Genomic DNA, 12,811 nt, shown 5'->3' with positions numbered 1-12,811 from the left:
GAGTATCAAGGAGAGAAAAGATTATTAGAATAATGCGATGGAGGAAACAAAGAGGTCAGCGAAGGCTGCATCTCAGGCAAAGCTGATAGCGAGACTGACTTAGGGATAAAGAAGATGTGGGAAGAGTACTTTTGGGGACAGTAAGCAGAAGACATGGTGGAGAGCCCAGAGTTTCCAGGTGCTAAAGGGAGAACAGTTAGTGAAGGTTTTGTTAATTGATAATTGACTTCCTTGATCCTGATGATCAGGTGTAGCATTTGCTTGAAGGCTGGAAGCAACAAGGTAGAAAGGGAGAGGGAACCGTATTGATTGTGATGGGCCTGGGATATGTTTTGTTTCCTGGTATTCAAAATGAACGTGAGCAGGTTTCCTTCAGTGTCTATTTTCTTGAGTTATTTTATTCTATAGTTGAGGAATATACCTAATATAAGTGGAAAAACACAATCATACCCAAGAAAGGTTAAGACAGCCAGAATTAAAACCTGGGGCTTTCCCAGCTTTGGCAACATAATGAAATCCTGTTTCTACAAAAAAAAAAAAAAAAAAAAAAAAATTGGCTGGGTATGGTGGGGTGTGCCTATAGTCCCAGCTACTTGGGAGGCTGAAGTGGGAGTATTGCTTGAGCCCAGGAGTTCAAGGCTGCAGTAAGCCATGATCATGCCACTGCACTCCAACCTGGACAGCAGGTCAAGACTCTGTCTCTAAAAAGAAAATTAATTAATTAATTAAATTAAATACTAATTTTAAAAACCTGAGGCATTCTATATATTTTATTCAGAGACTCAATATCATTCAGTAGAAGCCAACTAGAAACAAGATTAGTATATGCCAAGTGGTTAGACCCTAGTCTCTCATTTTAAAATGAGTGTCTCCTAGAATTGACAGCATACGTGTATGTGTGTGTGTATATATATATATATGTATACACACACACGTACACATATATCTTTAACACATTAATTATTAACTTCTCAAGTCATATTTGTTGATTCTGTGTATAACCAGGTTTCACCAGCCTGTGGATAGGAATAAGATTGCATTGGGACTTATACTACCTTCCATTGGAATTTCAGTCAGTGTCTCAACATTCTTCTATTACTTCTGTGAGATCTTGGCACTCTCCATATTTCCCCCAACTCCACACGTTTCTGTGGTCCCAGAGGTGCTTCACTTATGTTTCTATATGAGGAAAAGCCTGCTGGGCATGGCTGCTCTAGTCAGATGTGAGCTGAACCCCTCTGACACCTGCTGTCATGTTCTCTACAGTTCTGTGTCTTTGGTTTGCATGAATAACCTGGAGAAATTGTAAAATAATGTGAAAAAATATAAGCCTAAGGTGTCCTCAAGTCAGCTGCCTAATCTCAGGTTAACCTCACTTCATACTCCTGTTCTATATGTTTACCATTAGATTTCAAAGAAATAAAAAATTTGAATAGAGAGCAAAACTTTCTTGGAACACCCAATTTGAGATTTTTTTTTGTGACACACCTCAGAAAGTATGCCCACCACCTTTTCAGCTCAGTTTCAAGCATTTCTAGGCAGCCAAAGCCTCCATTAATAGAACATATGTTCCATGAAATTATACGTAAACTTCAGGACAACATAATTATGGGGTCCATCCCATTCTTTGCCACTGACTTTGTAACATTACTGTTACAAAGATTACATCATATGTTAATAACATCTTAAAATATGAATGAAATAACTGTAATAGGAACCTAAACAATAGAGTATCTGACTCTATTATTTCTGATCAACTGATCTGTAAGAGTAAAGATATTTCTGCCACTTCTGTCAATGAAAAGAGAAAGCTCTTGGTTATGTGCCATACTCTTGCATCATCTTGATTCCCCAGAATGGACTAAATCAATTGAAAGATAAACTCACTGTAGTCAGGCATATGCTGACATGTTGGCCCCTTCACAAAAGCTCATGGACAGATTTCCTCTAGACCCAAACAAACTATGTAAAGAGTCTGTTTTGATTCTTGTTAGCTTTGCACTCTCTCAGCAAGCTGCTAAGAAAATTCAAATATGGCTACTCTTTTGGAAAGAAATGGCATTCCAGGATCTTTCAGGGGTTTTTTTTTTTTTTTTTTTTAATATAAGACAAAGTTATTTTTATAGAACAGTGCTACTCTACAAAACATTCTTGGAGCAGCATAACAGTTCTAGTAGATCAGTTAACTTGGAATTTGGGTTTAATGTATAGTTTGAGAGGCTTACATGAATGAAAGATTTATGTATACCTTGTGCCTTGCTGTCATGATGATGCTTGGCTCACTGTCTGTTTCTGAGGAGCCATATCCAAATACCAATAATGTTGCCCATGTGGCGTGAGCCTCACAATATTCCCAAAACCTAAAAGTCTCTCCGGTGATTAAAAATTAGAAATGTGCTGTTAATGCATATTTGTTCAATGAAATAATTAAACAAAATACGTGTGTTTTGAAAAGCTAAAGGACCAATTAAATAATTTCAAGCCTCCCATTGTTCATTTGAAAACATATTTACATATTCCAGTCTTGGCAAAGGGAACTATCTGATAGAACTGCATATGACTATTTTATGAAATACTATTTTAAAAATGTTTTTAAAAATTTACATAGGTTTAATGAGATAATGTAATACCTACACATGTAGGTATTAGCTTCCCCATCAGTACAACTGGGATAATAAGATTTAGGGTAAATAATGTTTTAAAAAATATGTGGTAGTTAAGCTGAAGAACAAAGACTCAGCATGAGTTTCCTATATTTGAGTTCGCTTCCCCAAAATTCTGTAACTTGTTCTAGATGAAGGCACTGAGGTTAAAGAAAGTGGAAGGTTATATACTCTGGGCCCTCATATAAGGGTTTAGATATATACTCTGCTCTGCTTTAGTGAAAGTGTTGGCTACAGATACTCTTGCCTTAATGAGCCTGTAAGCTCAGAACATAGTCATTGGCAGAAGACTTTGTGCCAGGCACAATAATATAAAAAATCAAGGCCTGGATTTTGTCTGGACCCATTTCACATTTCAAGTTGTGAAACTGTGAAATAATCCAGAATCTTTCGAGAGTGTACAGAAACATCATTCATTATTACTCTCACTCTCTGGGGCCTTTTACTTAACAAACATGTTTCAAAGTGATTTTGTTTTAACTTTAAGAAGTAGGAAAAAAGATATACCCAACAACAACCTTGGACTTATTTTGATACCTGCTTAGAAAGATCTCAGCTTTAGAACAAATTAATAAACTTATATACCACCTTAGTTTTCCCACATGATTCCAGCATAGAAAAATAATGAAATAGCAGAGAAACTCCAATTGTAGAATACACATAGATCTGAGGACTATAAGTTATTGTAGTACTGACTAGAACAAATGTATTTCTGGAAAAGAGTGGTGGTTTTCTTAAAACAGACAGACAAACAAAAGAAAAAAAACAGAAAAGATAGAGATAATTTTTCTGAGTCTAAGCAGCAAACTACCTATAGAACTATTGAGTTCTGAGTAATGGACTTTGACTTCCTCGGTGGGCAATATTCCCTGGATGATCATGCTGGAAGATGTTATGGTTGATATGTGGAGTACTTCTGGAATAAAATGTTCTATTTCTTCTTCAAGATACTTATGTTTTTTAATAATAGAGGCAGGGTCTCACTATGTTGCCCAGTGTGATCTCCAACTCCTACTAAATCAATCCCCCAACCTCTGCCTCCCAAAGTGCTGAGATTACAGGCATGAGGCACAATGCCTGGTCTCCACGATACTTTTTAATTGTATTAGTCTGTTCTCACAATGCTATAAAGAACCACCTGGGACTGGGTAATTTATAAAGGAAAGAGGTTTAATTGACTCACAGTTCCACAGAGCTGGGGAGGCCTCAGGAAACTTGCAATCATGGCAAAGGGGAAGCAAACATGTCCTTCTTCACATGGAAGCAGGAGAGAGAAGTGTCAAGCAAAGGGGGAAAAGCCCCTTATAAAACCATCAGACCTTGGAAGAACTCACTCACTCACTATCATGAGAACAGCATGTGGGTAACCACCCCCATGATTCAATTACTTCCCACCAAGTCTCTCCCACAACATATGGGGATTATGGGAACTACAATTCAAGATAAGATTTGGGTGGGGACACAGCCAAACCATAAGATTCCGCCCCGGCCCCTCCCAAATCTCACATCCTCACATTTCAAAATACAATCATGCCTTTCCAACAGTCCCCCAAAGTCTTGGCTCATCTCAACATTAACCCAAAAGTCCAAGTTCAAAGTCTCATCTGAGACAGGGCAAGTCCCTTCCACCTATGAGCCTGTAAATCAAAAGGAAGTTAGTTACTTCCTGGATACAAGGGGGGCACAGGCATTAGGTAAATATACTCATTCCAAATGTGAGAAATTGGCAGAAACAAAGGGGGCACAGGCCCCATGAAAGTTCAAAATCCAATAGGGCAGTCATTAAACCTTAAAGTGTCAAAATAATCTCCTTTGACTCCATGTCTCAAATGCAGGTCATGCTGATGCAAAAGGTAGGCTCCTATGACCTTGGGCAGCTCCACTCCTGTGGCTTTGCAAGGTATAGCCCTTACCTCCTGACTACTTTCACAGGCTGGCATTGAGTGTCTGTGGCTTTACCAGGCTCATGGTGCAAGTTGCCAGTGGATCTACCATTCTGGGGTCTGGAGAATGGTGGCCCTCTTCTCATAGCTCCACTAGGCTCTCTGTGGGGGCTTCAAACACATGTCTTCCCTCCTCACTGCCCTAGCAGAGGTTTTCCATGAGGACCGTACCCCTGCAGCAAACTTCTGCCTGAGCATCCAGGCTTTTCCATACATCCTCTGAAATCTAGGCGGAGGTTCCCAAACTTCAATTCTTGTCTTCTGCACACCTGCAGGAGCAATACCACATGAAAGTTGCCAAGGCTGTGGGCTTGCACCTTCTGAAGCAATGGTCTAAACTGTACCTTGGCCCATTTTAGTCATGGCTGGAGTGGCTGGGATGCAAGGCACCAAGCCCTGAGGTTGCACACAGCGGGGGGGTGGGGTGGGGTCCTGGGCCGGGTCCACTAAAGCATTTTTCCCTTCTAGGCCTCCACGTCTATGATGGGAGGGGCTGCTGTGAAGGTCTCTGACATGTCCTGGAGACATGTTCCTCATTTTCTTGGTGATTAATATTTGGCTCCTCATTACTTATGCAAATTCCTGCAGCCGCTTGAATTTCTTCCCAGAAAATGGGTTTTTCTTTTCCATTGCATTATCAGGCTGCAAATTTTTGAAACTTCTATGCTCTGCTTCCTCTTAAACACTTTGCCACTTGGAAATTTCTTCCGCCAGATACCCTAAGTTATCTCCCTCAAGTTCAAACTTCCACAGATCTCTCAGGCAGGGACAAAATGCTGCCAGTGTCTTTGCTAAAGCATTGCAAGAGTAACCTTTATTCCAGTTACCAATAAGTTTCCTATCTCCTTCTGCACTCACCTCAACCCGGGCTTCATTTTCCATATCACTATCAGCCTTTTGGTCAAAACCATTCAACAAGTCCCTAGGAAGTTCCAAACTTTCCCACATCTTCCTGTCTTCTGAGCCCTCCAAGTTTCTAGGAAGTTCCAAACTTTCCCACATTTTACTGTCTTCTGAGCCCTCCGAGCTGTTCCAACCTCTGCCTGTTATCCAGTTCCAAAGTTGCTTCCAATTTTTGGGTATCCTTATAGTAGCACCCCACACACTTGATACAAAATCACTGTATTTAGTTCATACTCACACTGCTATGAGGAACTCCCTGAGACTGGGTAATTTATAAAGGAAAGAGGTTTAATTGATTGAAAGTTCTGCAGGGCTTGGGGAGGGGGATGGCTCAAAAAATTTACAGTTATGCTGGAAAGGGAAGCAAACATGTCCTTTTTCACATGGTGGCAGGAGAGAGAAGTGCCAAGCAAAGCGGGAAAAGCCCCTTATAAAACCATTAGCTCTCATGAAAACTCACTCACTATCATAAGAACAGCATGGGGGTAGCCACTCCCTGATTCAATTACCTCCAACCGAATCCCTCCCAGGACATGTTGGGATTATAGGAACTACAATTCGGGATGATATCTGTGAGGGGACACAGCCAAACCATATCATCAATCATATAGATGACTATCATTACATTCACTAATGGAGGAAATTCAAAGAATAGAATGGATAATTTAAGGCTGTCGATAATTTAGATGTAACTTCTCCTTGGCACTGGAGTCTAAATTAACACTTTTAATTTGAATCATGGAATTTATAATATTTCAAGCAAAATACTAAAGCTTTACAAGTACCAGCATTGGTAACTTTCCAATTATGGCATACCACCCAAAACTGTTTGGAAATCAACTTCCCAGAAAATAAATCTCTGTTCCTTATTCCTTCTTACATTAGTTCAACAAGGATGTGCTGGATGTCCACTCTACACTATCATCTCTCCCACACACTGAGAGAATTTTACAACCATAACAAGCTTTAATTTCAAGGGGTCAAATGTTAGCTCATAATTAAAGCACCCTGATTTAATCCACATCTGTTTTCCTCTCCATCCCGAATAATCTTGCTTTACAAACTGGATTTGAGACTAAACTTTCTCATCCAGTATTCTCTGCTTCAATTTCATCCTTCTAGTGAAGAAGTCTGCCTGGCATTCTCTTCTTACCTTTACCCAGCTAACTCCTAATTATCCTATAGCTCTCCAAGTAACTTCTAATTATCCTATAGCTCTGCAGCTAACTCCTAATTATACCACAGCTCTTGATTTAGATAAACTTCTTCCAGGAAGCCTTTCTTGATGCCCCAAGGCAGGGTTAGGAACACCTCTTAGGGGTTTGCATAATTGCCTTTTTACTGGATATAACTTATTTTAGATTATCTTGCCTCCAGAGTCCAAATCATGTTGATTTTTATGCTTACATTGTGCCTAATGATGTTTAATAAGTGTTTGCTAAATGAAAGGATAAAGAAATAATTGATGGACACACAATTATTAAGTAAAATAGCACAGTCAGCAATACAAATCTCTAAGGGGAAAAGGTTCCTATGAAATAGTAACTCAGTCAAATAGCTTCTGTGAAGAAGAAAACAGAGAGAAAAGATATCTGGCTCCATAGTTAGAAGGAAACTGTGCTTGACTTCAATGTTTGCTCTGTGGGCTGTCAATCCAGGCCATCTGGAATGTGTAGCATTTTCTGGTTTTATTCCTGCCTTTGAGATAGTGATTATTACACAATTGATTTTTAAAAATATTTATGGATTGTATTCCAGGAATCTAGGATATATCTTTGCAGCATTCTAGATTTTCAAGACAAACTATGATTACTTGAGATGTTGTGCACATTGTTCCAAATCATTTTGTCTTGAATGAAATTAATCTTATGCTAAACAGTCAATTAGAGAAAATCAAAGACTCAGACAAAATCTCAATCTTGGTGTGAGGACTTCTTCACCTGTTTCTCTCCTCCCACAACCCCAGAAGAGATATCATCTTCAACTTTGTTTTTAAAGGTTTACACGCATGAAAATAGGATGGGGACAAATGTATCGTCATCTGGTAATGACCTGATGTTTCTTCACTCCCGTAAGGTAGTTAGGCATCTGCCTGCTTGGCTCCTTTTCCTCCTCTACTCTCCCAAGAGAGGTTTTTCTTTTTCAGCCTTGTACCTAATCTTAGAATACAGAATCAAACAAACATAAAGAGAAAAACAAGGCTGAACAGATTGAAGGAAAAAAAGGATTCTTAAGAGCTAAGTCAACATTGCTGGGCTCTCTTTTGTTGTGGAGAATCCAGATGAAATGTCAAGTCTAGAGGAGTGTGAATAATAAGCCAGAGAAAGTTCCTGCTGTGTGAGAAGGGGGAGGGTGGGGTGAAATAGGCAGGAAAGGTGGGGAGGCTGGATGCCAGGAAGATTTTTGGAGGACTCCAAAGAGAGATTGTAGGTATGAAAGAAATGTCAAAGAGGATTATAAATAGGGATACCCTAAAGTTATGTACACATGTACTTTTTTCTAGGGAGGATATCTGTATCTTTCATAACATTTTTAAAAGGCTCTAATGATCCAAAAATATAAAAAGGTATTGGCATATATTGCATCATATGATTAAATATTCTGGTCTCAAAGAACTATTAATAGGAGCTGTAGCTTGTCCCTAGAAACATTGCAATGAATGGAGAAATGTTCAGCATATATATGTATATAAAAGCACCCATTTGAATAATATAAGATTTGTATGTCTGAGCTGTATCCTTCACTCCTTTGACCTTTCTTGTAGTAGGGAAGTGGGACAAATTAGAAAACCAGATTAGTGAGTACCTACCATGTAATAAGCCTTAAAGAAAGTATGTATAAATGAGGCCACATTTACATGTATGTTGAAATAATGATGGTCCAAAATTCTCATCTGTGTTACAAATTTGATCTCTAGTTCTTTCTGGAATTTTCCCCTCCAAATTTTCAAAACCTCCAGGGCTTGAGATTGGTACCTACATAATAATTCTCTGTGTTTTCTCTACAGCCAAAGCAGAAACTCAGTCAAAGACTAAGCTGCAACAACACTGAAACACTGACCTTTCTGAAAGCCACGTGGAGGTACCAGAACCTTAAGTGGCCAGAACCTGTTAGCCTTGGTGGTGGCATCAAAATCCTCTCTTCTTCTGCTGGCAAGAGCCAAAGCTGCCTTTTACTGACAGCTCTGTGGAGTGGTTCTTGCATCTTGGGTTATTTCCTGCCATTGCCCATTGCAATGCAAATTTTATAAGAGGTATTCCAATACTTTGCTCATTCAGTTTTGACAAAATAAAAGGCTATCTGTTACTTCTGTCTTTTTAGTAAGACGTGTCCCACAGTGAACCTGTCTAGAGTACAGAGTGCTATAGTTTTTTAGTGACACTGCTCTCCAGATCATGCATGTGTGCACACACACACACATACACACACGTTTTTTTCCAAAAGCACATCTGATACTCCAGGGTGACAGAATTATGGGGTTCTCTTTAAGCCACATGGTAGGCTCAGAGCCTATACTCCTCTACCTCCCTCATCCTGGAGGGGTATTTTTAATTCATTGGTCCCTACTCCTTACCCTGTAATGTGTGTTCCTTTATAGGAGTCCATTAGTATTTTCCTGAAATCTCACCTCCATCCAACAACTATTCCATAGGACGTGTATTTCTACACATGTGTATCTCCGTGGAGTCTTGAGCCATGGCCTGACTCCTGGAGGAATGAGAAGAGAGTATTAAAAATAGCTTCACTTCCAGGTCTCCTGTGTAAATCACTGGTTGAAAATCAATATTTAACAGAATTAGCTAAAGATCTAAGCTACGATACAAATGGATGTTAGGGAGGGGAGTAGTCTAACTTTACTGTCCAACAGTACTGAAGCCTCAGGCTCTTGATTAAGCAATTTTACAAAAGAAAACCTTTCAAATATGATACCATTTGTTCTTTTGCATAAACCAAAGTATGAGATGTATTTTCATTTTTGGCTTCTCAGTCTGTTTGACTAATTGTCTTTATACTGTTATCATTCATTTTTGTATTTGGCAAATACACCCTTCTCATAATTTGAATTAATTAAAATTAATTGAAAGTGCATTGTTAAATATAATTCTTATTGTCTAATAATTTCAACCAAGGTCTAAATTACTTTTCTTTAAATAAATTATTTATATTTTAGGGAAAACCTTCAAAACCTTTATTCCTTTTAATACAGAGGACAAAGGGAAAATATGAACAAATCTGTAAGAATTACAAGGTGGTCTAATATCTAATATTTTAATAAACTACTACCAGAAACCTCTGTCTCAGAAAAGATATCTTACTAACATGCAAAAACCATTATAATGAATGTCTGTTGTGGGTTGCTTAGAGGGAGGATGCATTTGAATACTTAAAATATTCAGTCGACTCAGAATAACTGATGTTTTAGGGTTCCACTAAGTGAGTCTGAAATGTTTCAGAGCTCAGTGAAAGCTTTACCTCTCAGGTTTCAGCTTTGTAAAGAATAAGGACTTGTGTAGGCTCCTTACATCATTGTTTTGTAGAGGGTCAATTGTGTCTTGGTAGAATTTTCTCAGGCTAATGCATGTGAATCAGCTTCATCTGATCTTCCATGGTAGTTTCAGGGTCTGTGGAGAGTTCACATGATGGACGGACCACTCCATACCTTTAGGAAACCATCCTTACAGGGTTGACAAGAATTGCCTGCCAGGTACTCGTCAGAAATATAGTTATAATTAAATATTAATTAGGCTGCACTTTGGCCGACTTCCTTGTTGCTAAACGTCAGGCAGCACTAGATACTGACCATCTGCATCTGCATTGTTTCTATTGATAGGATTTCTGACATTAGGATTTTAAGGCTGTTTAAGAATTGATTTGCATACTCATGGTTCCTATAGACAGGATCTGTGACATTTTGTTTAAGAGTTGCATGAGATGTTTTTCAGATCCTGAATTCCAACAACCAGTTTGAAGACCCTCACAGAGGAACAGGACCAGCATGAAAATACAGCTTCTTCATGTTCCTGTCTTCAAGAAAATGACTTCACCTTGTGCTGTCTGACCAATCAAGGGTCTCCACACTTTAGCCCACTCCAAAACCCTTAAAAACTCTACCCCTAAACTCCTTAGGTACATGGATTTGAGGTTTTCTCTTAACTCCTCTTTCAGTGACCCTACGGCTGCAACTTGGTTTCTCGGCTTTGTGACTTGCTGTGTGCATCAGGCAATGAACCTAGTATGGTTACATTTATTCAACTAATATAAGGAAGGCGGCATGGGGAAAATGTTTGTTGACTTGGTCATCTGTCTTTGTTATTATCTGTACCAGAATTAAGAGCCATAGTTTTATGGGAGACAGTGAGTTCTGAAACCATTTGGGCCCTAGCATCTCTGTTGCTGTTTCTGGGCATGAAACTGAGCCTGGGTTCTGGGGAACTCTTCGGGAAGGAAATGGAGGGTGAAGAAGCCCCTTATGATCCAGGAAGTTGTGAACAGCACATGCTTGTCTTCTAATTTCTTCCTTTCCCTTTTACCCTTTAAGCATTTTAAAAACTGTTGCTTTATTGTTATCATTGTTGTTGACTAATCAGATACTGAAAAGAGTATTAACATAAAAATCATTGATATAATGTGTTATCCTTCCAGAGGCATATGCATTTTAAAAGAAGGTTGGCAGAGAAAGAAAACATGCTTAACACAAAGCAATGCCTTTCAGTCCTCAGAGAGATATTTTAGTCAGTAGAAAATACTGATGCCCACCTACCCAAATAATGCCCTAGACTTGCTTTAAAAAGGCAATATTCATAATGTACAGATTACAAAGAAACAGATATCCTCTAACAATATCACTAAGCTCTTATGGTAAATTTCTTTCCTGGAACTGACATTTACTAGCTGTGTGTTGTTGAAGGAGACACTTAGTCACCCTGAGCCCCAGTTTCCTGATCTTCAAATGAGAATCATTTTTACCCTACAGAGTTATTCTGAGGGTCAAATGAAATTCTAGCTTACAAAGTTTTACATTGCCAAGCAAGGCTTGGTTGTGAGGAATACGAGCATTCGGCAAATGGAAAGGTTGCTATAGGGATTGAGCCATGGAAATTAACATTCTGGGAACAGCAGGACTACTGTACTCTATATTGAGTTTATAACTTATCATTCACAAACTGCCACAATGTGAATTAATTATAGAATTCAGTTGTGTGTTCTTATTTTGGAGATCTGAGTTATGGATTTCTACAGAGTCAATGTGACTATGGTAATTTCCCAAGGCAGTCTTCACTGGAGCATGTCATGAATGATGCTGAGAAAGTAGCAGCATTAACCTTGGGCCTGTTTCAGTCTCCATCTTTCTAGATCTGTGTAGATATCAGTCATACAGGGGAGCTTGGGAATATCACCATATACAGATATGATATGGAAGAGTCTGGTAAGGTATTGACTGAGCTACCAGTGATGACCCTAAATGAGTCACTGGGCCACCGAGGGAAGGGGTGCCTGTGTTTCCCACATCAATATCATTGGTATAGACTTCTTGGATACATATGTTAGATCGTCTCTATTTCCTTAGTTTCAGTGGGATGTTTGGCAGGGCTTTATTGTGCCCACTTCCTTTCCACCGTGTAGACCCTGGATGACCTTTGTTGAAATAGTGCTTTGGGGGACATGATTCAGTCTTTACCCATTACCCCAAATATTTCTCAGTGGAAGTTTTATTTTTGAATTTCCCCAGCATCATTTTTGCCATAGATGTCCATTCTGGTATATAATAATCATGGTTTTTGTTGCAAGCAACAGAAACCAATTTTGGCTAAGGGATTTTTTGCAAGGATGTCAGTGGGAAGGGTATAGAGCCAGGACTGCCTGGACCCAAAAGTGGCAGATACAGGCAGACACCTGTCACAAAACTGGTCTATTTGAGGATGCCACTGGGAGTGTTATTGCCCTTGGAAAATGAATTAATTTGAAACCATTGTGACTAATCTCTAATCTCATCCATTTTTGTCAGTCTTTGAAGATGTGAAGTCCTGGCAGGGCATCCAACTGCCTGCACAGAGGCAATATGCTATATCCTAACAGGACAAGGAGGGGCAGGGGTTTTGGGATCAGATGAACTAACCTTTACAATCTGGTCTCATCACTTCCAAACTTTGTGACCTTGAGCAAGCCCGTCACCTCACAGAATCTCAGTTCCCAATCCCATTCGATTGTTGTCAGAATTTAATGAGAAAATCAATGAAAACTCCTAGTACAAAGCCTAACACATAGTAGGTACTCCATAGGTGGAATTATCACTGTTAGCTC

This window comes from Rhinopithecus bieti, unplaced genomic scaffold, assembly GCF_001698545.2.
Source record: "Rhinopithecus bieti isolate Rb0 unplaced genomic scaffold, ASM169854v2 scaffold_28493, whole genome shotgun sequence".
Taxonomy (NCBI): Eukaryota; Metazoa; Chordata; class Mammalia; order Primates; family Cercopithecidae; genus Rhinopithecus; species Rhinopithecus bieti.
Note: the sequence above shows the minus strand (reverse complement) of the source record.